We start from the raw sequence: 14,560 nt of genomic DNA on the forward strand, positions 1-14,560 counted from the left end.
TTAAAAATGGCGGGCGGGCGCTGCAGAGTGCAGAAGATCATTCCGGAAATGCGTAGGAGGAAACACGATGTTATCCAGCCGACCAATCACAGATCTTGCGGTCCGCGTCGCCGCGACGCGTAGTTACATTTTTGAGGAGGTGCGCGTCAGGGTACGGCGAAGGGTACGACGTATGGTACACGTCAATGCGTATGCTACGCCGTACCTTCTACGCGCACCCGACGCAGAAGTATAAATTGGCCTTAACGCGTCGTAGGTCACATGACAACGTCAACATAGCAGATGTCCGGTTCGCATTCATACTCAACGAGATCTGGCTATAAAGTAGCCTACCTACTCTTTTAGCGCTCGTTAAGTAAGTACTTATTGAAATGAAGTACCTACTCATTGAGTATGCGGTTTCGAACGCAGCAAGTGAGTATGAGTAGCCTATATCAAACAAGTAGCCCTCTAGACTATTTTATCCCTTCAGGGAGCCCTCACTCACAAAAGGTTGGAGACCCCTGCTGTACACTTATACGTTCAAAAGTTTTGGGGTCAGTTGGATTTTTAAATGTTTTTTGAATTAAGTCTCTTATGCTCATCCAGCCTGCATTTATTTGATCAACAGTATAAACAACCAACAACAGTATTGTGATATATTATTATTATTATTAGTAGTAGTAGTATTGTGAAATCGCGCTGAAGAAATAGGCTTGTTTGAGATGCGCCTTGCCTCGCCTGAAATGTACGCGAGGGGATGGATATCGCGGGATTCACCGGATTCACGCTCGTGCACAGTGTTGCTAATAAACTGGATGGAATTTAAGTTCTGTTGCTTTTATATGAAAATAAATATAATGAACAAGACACCCAAAGTAGCCTACTTATTTAATTCCATTCCAAATACATGTTTATTAATCTTTTTTTCTTTAATACAGACATGTATTGTTTTTTTCTTTTTCTTTTCTTTTCTTTTTTATAAAAATTACATTGCATAACCCATAGAGATCGCACTGTTAGATAGTTTGGGAATATTCACACATAACGCATGCGTATAAAACATGATATCAGAGTTTTAAAATCAAACATTTTAAAAGAGAACAATACATCACGGTTGTTTAAACCAATGAACATTAAGCTGTGTCGTCAGCAAGTCGTTTCCCATCATGCTTTTGATCAGCGCAGTCGGTCTATAATATCAATAATGAGGCATACAGGCCATAAATAACAAATAGACATTACAACATTTTTATTATTCATAAGAATTTAAGTTAATAACATCTAAAACAAAGAATACATGTATTACAGGGCAAGTATAAGTATTAGTATTTTTTAATGTTTTTGAAAGAAGTTTCCTCTGCTCATCAAGCCTGCATTTATTTGATCAAAAATACAGAAAAAAAAAGTATTATTGTGATATATTTTTACAATTTAAAATAATTAGTTTAAATGATCATTTATTTCTGTGATGCAAAGCTGAATTTTCAGGATCATTACTCCAGTCTATCACATGATCCTTTAGAAATAATTCTAATATGATGATTCATTATCAAAGTTGGAAACAGTTCTGCTGCTTAATATCTTTTCATAACCTGTGATACTTTTTTTTAGGATACTTTGATGAATAAAAAGTTAAAAAAAAAAAAAAAAAAAAGCAAAATTTTTTAAAAATAGAAATCTTTTGTAACAACAATATACACTACTGGTCAGTAATTTGAGGTCAGTATTTTTTTTTTTTTTTTTTTTTTTTTTTTATAAATCAATACTTTTATTCAGCAAGGATGTGTTAAATTGATAAATAAAAGTGATAGTAAAGAAGATTTATATTATTAGAAATTATATATATTTTTTAATAAATGCAGTTCTTTTGAACCTTTTATTCATCAAATATATTAGGCAGCAGAACTGTTTCCAACACTCATAATAAATCAGAATATTAGAATGATTTCTGGGGCTGTTTACACCTGGCCACTTCATGCGTTTTCTCAGATCGGATAGCTATCCGATCGTGAAAAGACCAGGGGCGCCTGTTTCAGAAAGGAGGTTAAGTGAAAACTCAGAGTATGTTAACCCTGAAATGAGGGAAACTCTGGGTTTTCTGTTTCAGAATGGGAGGTATGTTAAACCTGAGAAAGCAGAGTAAGTCAAGCCCGTTTCTGAAAGAGAGGTAACTTATACTCAGAGTCAGTTACCATGGTAACTTACTCTGTGAACCTAACCTGGTCGGGAGCAGGTTTTCTTCGGTAAACCCAGAGTTTCTTTCGGTCTCCTCCCCTTTTTTAAAGAGGAAGTGGTGTTTAAACACCTCATTCATTCTTTCAGTACATTTTTATTAATAAAATGAATCTTTAATTAATAAATACAATATTGCTATTTTTACTGGGGTTTTTTTCCCAATTTTTTAAATAAGATGAAGTCTATTTACTCCTTAACTGCATGGCAACTGAATATACAGTAGTAGATTAGAGTTACATAATGTAGTTCTAAACAAATTCTACAGAATTAAACTGTGGCATTTACCGAAAATCACTGAACTCTGTTCATCTGTGCAACAGAAGTTGATGGACCGTCCTCCTGCTGTTCTTCCACTTTGGGGGCGGGGGGGAGAGATAAGACTACCCATTTATACTTAGCTTTAAACTTAGATTCTACTCCACATAAAAATGTGAAAAAATCTGAATGTGTAGATTGTTTGATGTGACACATAACATTATCCCCATCGTCCTGTGAAGATGAGTACACTTTATAACACTATTTGTCATAATTTCTGGTGTATTGAGTAGGCTACTTACAACTGCCTGCAGGTTTTGTTGGGACAGGAGGCTCCAAAAGACAGATATTACCATCGGAATCTGTTGGGACCAACAAAAAACCCAACCCAAAGTAAAATAAATGGAAATATCAAAAATAGCCTATATAAGAAATAACACATATGTAAACCTCTTACATTTTATGAAGGCCCTTGGATCTTCGGGAGTGACTGGCTCTGAAGTCCCTCCAGGAATTCCCCCAGCCAAAAATGCTGCTGCACTGCTAGACACTGGGATGCTATTTAGTTATTTAATATGTCAAATATTTGTAAATTCAGGTAGCCTACACCCATGATATGCTCAAACCTTACCTGATTGAATTATGTTCTTATATTTAATTTTCAGCTGCTGCCATGTTCTTTTAATACCTGCAGGATTGCACCCATGAAAATTAAAATTAGGTTGAATAACATACTGTTCTTCCAGTTTCACCTCTGATATTATAACAGTTGGGTAAGTTACTCTAAAATAGTTATTAATTACTAACTACAAATGACATCTTCAACCGTGTAATTAGATTCATGTAATAATGACTATCTTTAGAAAGTCTACTTATTAATAAATCCCATATCAACCTCAACCACTTGAACAATACAAGGAGAGACAAGAAACTGCACTTTTAATGCTTTCAAATAAACAATATACAATTGCATGGATTTTTCTTGAATTGACCAAAGTGAGTAGAGGGAGAAGGTTACATAAAAAATAAACCTTTTAAAAATGTATGTTAAATATACAGAATTGTTCTATAGTCTAATGCAATTACATCAGATTTTACTTCAAATTACAGAAGAATTAAGAGTAATCCCTTTAATTAAATGACAGTATTTAGATGACTTGGTAATTAATTACACCCAACACTGTATAACTAATTAAAATGTAAACATACGCATTGACTCGAGCAACTATTTTCTCCCTAGCTAACTCTCTGTCCTTCGCTGCTGCAGCCGATATTTAAAAAAATAATAATATGTCTTCGTACGCTTGCAGAAGCTGGTGAGAAATATGCAGACCTCTTTTTGTCTGGCGCTGTTACCATGGTGACACATAATATCTGCACTCCATTGATGATGGCTTTTTATAGTGGTGGTGCACGCGCTTAACTCAGAGTCAGTCAACTCAGAGTTGATTGAACTAACTAATTTCAGCTGTTCTGTAACCGAAAACTCAGAGTTTCCCATCTCAGGGTAAGTCAACTCAGTTGAACCTCCTTTCTGAAACAGGCCCCAGGGGCCCGTTCTTCGTACGTCGCTAACTCAGTTAGCTGGATTTGATTGTTGGAGATTTGGCATGATCTTGGATTGTTTGGTTCTTCGACGCTCATCCTGGACTTGCTGTCATAGCAGCAGGTGCGCAAGCTTAAACCTGCTCGGGAGCAGGCTTATTTCATGTTAACAGGATTAGATCCCGGCTTTATAAGCGGAGGTGATACGGGAAGTCTTTCGCAGCCATGTCTTGTCCGTTTTTACGACAAGAACCTGTTGCTGAAGGTGGTCTCACGCTGCACAATCCACTGCCGCTTTCTGAGCATGCAGCCTGACATCAAACAATTCACCATTTACCTTGGAGAAGCGAGTCCAGAATATATCAAATAATACAAAAAGTAATGTAATCAAAAAGTATGCAGTTGACTGATTAAAAATATCTTAGATGGTGTGTGACTCCATGTCCTACATCACAAATGTGGAAGCAAAATGGCCTGGTTCTGTGCATGACTCCAGGATTTTCAGAGAGTCACATTTATGCACATTATTTGAACGTGGTAAGGAAATATTTAATATCAAGCTCACTGTATTACATACATTTATTCTGAGCCTAACAAAACTGCATTTTTCCAGGTGCTTACGACGGGATCCTGCTTGGTGACAGGGGCTATACCTGCAGGCAGTATTTCATGACGCCATTCCCTGACCCAAACCCCGGACCACAAACCCGTTTCAATGCAGCTCTAGCCAGGACAAGGGCACGCATTGAAATGACCTTTGGGCAACTAAAGGAAAGATTTCAGTGTCTGCGGGTTGCACCTGACAGGGCCTGTGACATTATTGTTGCATGTGCCATACTCCACAATATTGCCACCATCAGAAAGGAGAGGACCCCTGTGGTGGAGGTGCAGCCTGATGATGACCTCCAGCCAGTGTACTTGGACCAACCAAGTGGCAGAGCTGCACGGGACAGAATTGTGGAACACCATTTTTTTTTTTTTTTTTTTCAAAACAAAAACCTTCATTAAATGAATAGAAGACAAGACAACATGCTTAGTTCCTTGAGTTTTATTTCAATTATTCTTTGTCAAGAAAAGCCAATGATGGTCATCTTTTGCCTGCAATAAGATATATTGTTATCCAAGGTCAGCAATAGTACTCTGTGTGAAATAGTGTATTTAGCACTTACTCTGAAGTTCCTTTTGAAGCAACTCAATCTCTAGTGCCAGTTTTTTCTTCTTTAACAGAATAATGCGTCTTTCGGAAGAACATTGTAGCCGGAACTACTTCTCTCTCTGTGTGCGAGGTACTGGGCTACTCCGCAGCGGCAGCGATCCGAACCAGGGTAAAATAGTCCCAATGTAATCACTTATTATAGGTGTACCACCATAGTGATTCAGGATAAGACAAAAACACGGTTTGGAAAATGGATTCATGATGAACTCGCTCATTATATACATTTTGAACAGAAAAAAGTTAAGGACTTTTATTTAATGCAAATTGCTCAAAACTTTTCAAAATATGACGCGACCCCCCACAGAGCTCGCTGAGGCCCCCTTGTGGGCCGCGACCCCCCTGTTGGGAACCGATGCCGTAAAGCACTATCACTGTGTATGACGTCATTGACATTTTAAAAGACTTTTTAAAGCAAATAAGTGACTCTAACACCCAGCAATGTGTAATTTCTTTGCATCTCCTTTCGGATACAACATTCAAATTACTAGACAAAAAATTATATCCTGAGAAAAGTGGAATTTGATGGGTATAGCGCCATAGACCTCCATTCATTCTGCACTCGCCTGCGAGCGCCCCCGCATGGACAGAGACGTGTTACTGCAGCCAGTCCAGAAACCGGAAGTAACCAGAGAGTGCCAATTCTCTTCCTATTAGACATTCTCTGGTTTCATGTGAGAGGGACGCCGGACAAATGGATCTATGGCAACTCCAGTCCTCGGGACCCGGTGCTCTGCACATTTTGTATGTCTCTCTTATCTGACACACTCAAATCAGTTCATGGAGTCTCTCCTGACGAGCTGATGATCTGATTCAGGTGTGTTAAATAAGGGAGACATACAAAATGTGCAGAGCAGCGGGTCCCGAGGACTGGAGTTGAGAACCACTGGTCTATGGACTCTTTAAATTTTCGGGCAGCATGTGACCTGAAGCTGGTCTCTAATTGGTTTCTTAAAGATTCTCCCCCGGACGCAGGTCGCTGCGTCCCTGGCGAATCAGAATTGGATACATGTTATTTTATCCAATCTGATTGGTTCTCGTCACCTGCCATTCAACTCAACGCTCTTTGCCACTACTGCGAGTGCGCGGGCGACACCGTCACTCCGACTACGTCAAAACATCGCTAGGCTGATCATTTTCGTAGAGAGAATGGCAGAAGTTAAACCAAATTCTGTTATTGATTTACAAATAAAAACCTTTCACAAGACCTTTAAGAAATAAAGGATCTCCGACCGGACCAACCCGATTTACAGGCCAGTGACAGGACGAAGCTAACGCTACACCCGGAGCTTCACCCGCGCTTGTTATGAGAAACGGAGGTGGCTTTACTTGCTTATTTGTTAACTTATGCTGTTCAATTCATTGCATTTTAATGTTCATGTCATGTATTTGTACTCAATATATAATCTAACTGTACATATCTGTTCTGTTACAGTTAGTAACTGAAGTGTAGATCACATTTGTACAATTATATGAAAAAAAGATGATGAAATAAATGATAAACTCTAAAATTTCAACTTTTATCCTTTTCAGGTTTGATTCTAATCATAATGTAACATTATTTGAAAAAAAAAATTCAGTAAAAAAAAAAAATTTATTGTTAGAATTGTGATTTCATAATATTTAGATATGAATCCAACTGGAAAATCTTGTGAAAAGATATCTTTCAGTTAGTCAAATAGCATATAGTGGAGCTCTATAGCCATCTAGTAGCTAAAATTATAATTTTTTACTTTTAAAACGACATTTTACAAAATATGGGCAAAAAGTTTACACTAAACCATGTAAAATTATCCATGTTATCCCCATGAATGAAAGTTAGAAATATGGGTCTTTTATAAAGTGAATTTTACATAAAATGCTGTTTTTTGTAAAAAGCCTATTTAAATAAATATTTATTTATTTAAAGAAATTGAAAATATATCATAAATCTTCCAAAAACTGCACAAATGTTGAGTAAAAACATTAATAAACAGTGTAAAATTACATAAAAAAAAACAACAACTATTATTCTGTTACAAAATTAAATGTTATTGTCTGGGGACCCCAAAGATAACTAGTGTCGTCCCAAATGAAGATAATCAGAGGGTTAAATAATATTGCTTAATAAAGAATTAAATTATTTTATTTTTATTTTTGTCCTTGCTTATAGATGAGGTTGACAGAAGTTTGCCACTTTTGTTTCAACAGAGGATGAAATGTGTCGTTATCTTTTAGTGTTGAGTGACGTAATATCCCTTTCAAGTGGACGCGTGGAAGCGACGTGAGATTGAATGCATTGAAAAGCCTTTTCAACCTCATAGTACCATTATTTCTGTGACACAATAGTTCAAATTATCATAGTACTGGGATAAAAGTGCAAAGTTCAAATATAAACACTGATGTCTACGATAGCGATCAAAATAGAGTAAATCAGCATATCAGCATATAGAGTAACGCATTTATCGATTACATTGTTTCGCCACTAAGGGGCTGTTTACACCTTACCCGAAAGTGTTTGTAGTTAGTTACTTTCCACCTCTGTTAAATTATTATGAATATTAAAAATGAAGTTCCTAAATTTAATTTATGGAAGCATTAAGCCATGGAAGGTCATGTGTACTAGTGACTTAACCCTTTGTTTTAATACTGTTTATTTACAGTGTATTTTATTCTGCTTACCTGACTCGTGCAGAACTCCTGTCCATTTTGGCTGTGGTGCCTCCATCAGCGACTGGTCTTTGTATGGAGCCACCGTGAGAGGCCATCATTTTGCTATAGATCTTGTCTCTCATCCCACAAACTTCACTATCAGGTACTTTATTTTAATTTTTTATCTACAGATTAAAGAATCTTGCAGTTCAAAAACGCTTCTGCTACGTCATACATGGATGTGCTTTTGTTGGTTTCAACCATGTAAGCATTAAGGTGATCATTTAATTATGATCCAACACTAGCCTTGAGTACCTTACTGCTTTTATAAAACAGTTACTACACAATACATTTATTAAAGCCGAAAAATATGTATCTGTGCAACTTTCATGAAGTAAAATCACTAAAAGCCTTCCTTCCGCTGGAAATAATAGTCCCTGACCGCAAACAGCAACAGAAGTTACATACATTATTTCAGCAAAAAACTATCTTTTATGAGTGAGTCAGTCAGTAAAGAAAACTTAAACATTGAAATAGGGCTGGGCGATATGGCTGAAAACTGTATCACAATATAAGGGTTTCATATCGGTCGATATCGATAATTATTGATATTTTTTTATGACCTATTTAAAATAAGGACCAGGAGACAAATACATCACATTGAAAGGTTTTTTTATTTTAAACTTAAACTTCCTCTGATTATAATCCCCTCAGTTATAAAGGCAGAAATGTCAACACAACCATGGAAAACACTCAAATAATTAATGTAAACATAAGTTAACTTGCGTTAAGACCTACCGATTTTTTTTTTTCTTCGCTATTGTGAATATAAATTTCCCATAAGCCTACATACAAACGTAGGCTACGCTCTTTCTTTTAAATAAAAACCCGTGGCGTCATCTATGATTATAAGGGCTGTAGGCTATATGCGAAATGAAACCGAAATCGCGACACTCAGATCCACGAACCTGTGTCGCCTGTCGCGGTGTGAGAAGGCAGAATCACGACACATCCCTTCCAACTCCCAGAGTTATCCTTCCCGTCCAGATCCAATGCTACCACATCTTTACATTACTATTGGGCAGTTCCAGCGTAATGGACGTGACATTTGCAGTCAAAACTTGAAATATAAATTATCAGAAAATGCGTTTAATACTAATATATTGAAACATCTTAATTAAGGGAGTATGGATGTATAAACAGGAGTTCAGACGTTAGAAAAATATCAGTATACACATGCGTTTTATATTTAAAATGATGTGCAGTTGGCTGCAACAACAGCCGAAAGAGGAACCCCGAACTGGTATTTTATTCTATACCAAAAGAAAAGGATAGAAGAGAGAATCATTTATTTAAAAGACTTTAAAAGATATTGTCTTCGTCACATGCGCTTTAGATGTTATTTTGTGTAAGTAACGTTAGCTCTGCAGACGATGCATAATCTCTGCCTTAAAAAGCATATTAAAGGACTAGTTCTTCCAAAAATGATAATTCTGCCATCATTTACTCACCTTCATGTGCAAATCCTTAAGTTGACTTTCCATGGAAGACAAAGGGACATTTTTGAATATGTAGCCTAATGGAGACTCTTCTTGTCGATGTAATGAAAGTGAATGAGTAACGTTAGCCTACTGGGGGCTGTCACGCAAAAAATTATAATAATAAAAGACAAAAAAACATCACAAAAGTATCATACAAGTGATCTAATACGACTCGTCCGTTATATAAATATCGTTATTTATTCATATGATAGCTTTATGTGACGAACAAACTGCAATTTAAGTCGTTATATTATAATCACTGATGAGCTTTACCTCTTGATAGCTTTTAATCGCAGCCGAATCGTGAGTGGATCATTGAAAAAGATTCGACTCGAAAGATTCATTCATTTCGATATAATCAGATGGTACCGTATTTGCTTTCGATTGAATTTTTTTCGTTGGTGGACAGACTTTATATAGATAGTTATATTTCTCATGTCTGTGAGGCTTGTCTATACACTGTTTTTCAGTTAATTTGAGACGCGCTCCAATTCACAGAGATCATGAACGCGCACCCTGTTCAATTTTATTTTATTTTACAAAAGCACAACGTTTTCTTGTTGTTGTGAGTTTACACAAATAAAAGTAGTTGCCTGGCCTGTCCTGCTCTCTTGGCTGCATAGCAGGCTCATAATTAACTTATATGGCTGAGGTCCGTCATACGAGTAAACATTTACAATTTCCTCAGCGTCCGAACTGTCATTGTGATCCATTGCTTTCCTATTGTTTACTTTGACCGCACTCCCTCCTGTTACGTCACTTCCGGCGGTTTTCAGATGCGGAAGTAAAATTTTCTCACAAAAACGACTCTAGAAGCCTTAATTAGGCCTGTCGCGATAATTAAATAACCGTCTGATCGCGATTATTTGATCTAACCGCGATTGTTTCAGACAACCGCGATTATTGCGCTCTTTTATAGACCTACGGCACAAGGGGGAGTCATGAACCAAAATAAATAGACAAGCAGTCAAGCACTAATTACGTTTTCTAGCAATATATTCAAAGTCATCTGAAGCCATTCCATAGCTTAATGTGAGGGACAGTAGTATATTTACATTGTTAAATTAAAGTTCACAAACTCGTCTGCAGCTGTCAATCATTCCGTTCAGCATTCAAACTCTGCAGCTGTCAATCATTCCGTTCAGCATTCAAACAGCGCGCGTCGTCCGGTTACGACAGGATACACGGTAAAACTTTCTCCAATGTGACATTGACGTTATAATGCTTGATCTGTAGATAAAGGGCTGTGGATTTGCATAAAATGACTTTATTTTGCTGGAGTTTTTTGCTGTTTCTAAATGACTCGCTCGCTACCGTGTGCCTACACAGCACAAGGACTATGAATTGGCATCAGACGCACAATAACTGGAGTTTAAAACTGTGAAGAAACAAATGATCAATAAACTGTTGGACTGATATACACTAGGATTTGTGCCCTCGACATTTCTTCGCTTTGTGCCGTGAACTTTTAAATGCGCACTTGTGCATCGCTGCGACTCCATGTTGCATTAAGCACATCATTCTGCACCCGCGATGCGCATACACGCTTTGTTCCGCTCTGTTTTGAAGCGTATCATATTATCATGGTTTGTGCACATTTGTTTTTATTAACATGTTTAGATTTTATTAAATTACTGTGCAGATGTTTTCAAAAATTACTTTTTGCTGCTGATTTATACACTCACTAAGTTTAATAAACAAATTGTCATAGCTATTGAATATAGCCTATTTATTTAATATTTAAAGGTGTTAACTGTAAACTTACACTGCAAAATGATAACTTACAAAGGATTAAATTCATCACAATTATTTAATGAATGAAGCACAAAGCCCTAAAACAGACAATTAATCAGCATAATTGCCAAAGCCCTAACACAGACAATTAATGGTCAAAGCCCTAAAACTGACAATTAATCGGCATAACCGCAATTATTTTTTAGACAATTAATCGTCAGCCAAATTTCATAATCGTGACAGGCCTAGCCTTAATAGCGTTTAAGTATATATTTATATTTTAATCTAGTTCCTACATTATTTTTCTATACCTTGACTCACTGGGTAGTGTAACCTATGGAAGCCCGTTTCCGCCACGTTGAGTAAAAAAAAAAAGATTCTTTAAGTCATAATAATGAGAAACTTTCTCGTAATAATGAGAAACTTTCTCGTAATAATGACTTAACATCTCGTAATAATGAGAAACTTTCTCATAATAATGACTTAACATCTCGTAATAATGAGAAACTTTCTCGTAATAATGACTTAACATCTCGTAATAATGAGAAACTTTCTTGTAATAATGAGAAACGTTCTCGTAATAATGACTTAAACATCTCGTAATAATGAGAAACTTTCTCATAATAATGACTTAAACATCTCGTAATAATGAGAAGCTTTCTCATAATAATGACTTAACATCTCGTAATAATGAGAAGCTTTCTTGTAATAATGAGAAACTTTCTCATAATAATGACTTGAACATCTCGTAATAATGAGAAGCTTTCTTGTAATAATGAGAAACTTTCTCATAATAATGACTTGAACATCTCGTAATAATGAGAAACTTTCTTGTAATAATGACTTAAACATCTCGTAATAATGAGAAACTTTCTTGTAATAATGAGAAACTTTCTCGTAATAATGACTTAACATCTCGTACTTTCTCGTAATAATGACTTAACAGCTCGTAATAATGAGAAACTTTCTCATAATAATGACTTAACAGCTCGTAATAATGAGAAACTTTCTCATAATAATGACTTAAACATCTCGTAATAATGAGAAACTTTCTCATAATAATGACTTAAACATCTCGTAATAATGAGAAGCTTTCTTGTAATAATGAGAAACTTTCTCATAATAATGACTTGAACATCTCGTAATAATGAGAAACTTTCTTGTAATAATGACTTAAACATCTCGTAATAATGAGAAACTTTCTTGTAATAATGAGAAACTTTCTCGTAATAATGACTTAACATCTCGTACTTTCTCGTAATAATGACTTAACAGCTCGTAATAATGAGAAACTTTCTCGAAATAATGACTTAACATCTCGTAATAATGAGAAACTTTCTCGAAATAATGACTTAACATCTCGTAATAATGAGAAACTTTCTCGAAATAATGACTTAACATCTCATAATAATGAGAAAGTTTCTCGTAATAATGACTTATTTTCTCGCACTTCTACGCATGCGCAAAGCAGCGGAGCAGAAGGGCGTGCCGCACTAGCGACATCCGCTGGTCAAAGCCGTGTAAATGCATCACAGCAAACATGGCACGCTCTGCAAAACAGTTGTTTTCATTAAAGTCAGTGTGATCTACTAAGTGCAATCTGTAGTATCATTAAATAACATCATCAGTAGGCCTATATCTTCCATACTTTTCCATGCGCACGATAAGGTGTGAAAGTGGAATGCAGAAGCAGGATGGTTACCATGGTAAATTGTTACATGAATTTACAAAACTATCAGATTAAAGTTGGAATATTACATTTATTCATCAAGTTTAAGTGTAACATCTTCATAAAATATATGGGTACGTGTGTTAATATAACACGTATTTTGCAGATGCTTCTAGGATATTTGATGTGCAGGTTCATCTGGAAGATATCAATACAGAAATCACCTTTAAGATGTTTATGACTTTGGGGACATTTAAACATAGTTGGGCAGTGGAATGGGGGAAAACGCAAGGTCGAGACGTGTTTTTAAAAGCTGAACTTCTTTTCAATTGAGCGCCGCATTTTTAGAACGCCGTGTCATGCGCGAGACGCTGCAGAAGAGCGAGCGAGCGTCCGTCTAGTGCGCATATGCCTAGAAAAGCAATGAAAAAGCGCGTTCTGTATGAACGGACCCTTACACAGATTTCCAGATAAGTGTTCTTAAACAGATTTGGAAAGGTGTGCTGTCTTATCATTCCTCCATCTATTTGAAATCCATGGATCACCCTTCTGTGTTGCTGCTTGTTCATACACAAAAATACAAATGAATATTACAAATGAATAAAAGACTATCTAGCTATGGAAGCCCATCTCATATATTGATCATTTATCATTAATGTTATTCACTGCAGAGCGTGCCATGTTTGCTGTGATGCATTTACACGGCTTTAACCAGGGGATGTCGCTAGTGCGGCACGCCCTTCTGCTTCTGCTTCATGCTTTGCGCATGCGTAGAAGTGCGAGAAAATAAGTCATTATTACGAGAAAGTTTCTCATTATAGAAAGTTTCTCATTATTACGAGATGTTAAGTCATTATTACGAGAAAGTTTCTCATTATTACGAGAAAGTTTCTCATTATTACGAGATGTTAAGTGATTATTACGAGAAAGTTTCTCATTATTACGAGATGCTAAGTCATTATTATGAGAAAGTTTCTCATTATTACGAGATGTTAAGTCATTATTACGAGAAAGTTTCTCATTATTACGAGAAACTTTCTCATTATTATGAGATGTTAAGTCATTATTACGAGAAAGTTTCTCATTATTACAAGAAAGTTTCTCATTATTACGAGATGTTAAGTCATTATTTCGAGAAAGTTTCTCATTATTACGAGATGTTAAGTCATTATTTCGAGAAAGTTTCTCATTATTACGAGATGTTAAGTCATTATTTCGAGAAAGTTTCTCATTATTACGAGATGTTAAGTCATAATTATGAGAAAGTTTCTCATTATTATGACTTAAAGAATCTTTATTTTTTTTACTCAATGTGGCGGAAACGGGCTTCCATACTAACCTGCAAGATGCCCTTTAAAGGGATAGTTCACTTTGAAATTAATTTTTGGTATGTTTTAGCTTACCTCAAGGGCATCCAAGATGTAGGTGTCTTTTTTTCCGCAGTAGTTTCAATTTTGATATTTTTAGGTCAAACCGTTCTTGTCTGTTAGTCATATAATGCAGGTCTATGGTCACGGTCTCAAAACACAAGCACAGAGTCCAAATTAAAACAATTCCCCGTCGTCCAAATTAAACAATTCCCCATCGTAAGTACACATTGATGGCCTAAGACACGAAACGAGCGGTTTGTGTGAGAAAACGAACAGTATTTATATCGTTTTTACCACTTATACGCAGCCATGTCCAAGTGATCTGATCTGACGTGTACGCAGACTGGTGCATAGATATATACACTAGATGTCGCCTTAAAGACAT

Source organism: Leuciscus leuciscus, assembly GCF_965113295.1.
Source record: "Leuciscus leuciscus genome assembly, chromosome: 12".
Lineage (NCBI taxonomy): Eukaryota > Metazoa > Chordata > Actinopteri > Cypriniformes > Leuciscidae > Leuciscus > Leuciscus leuciscus.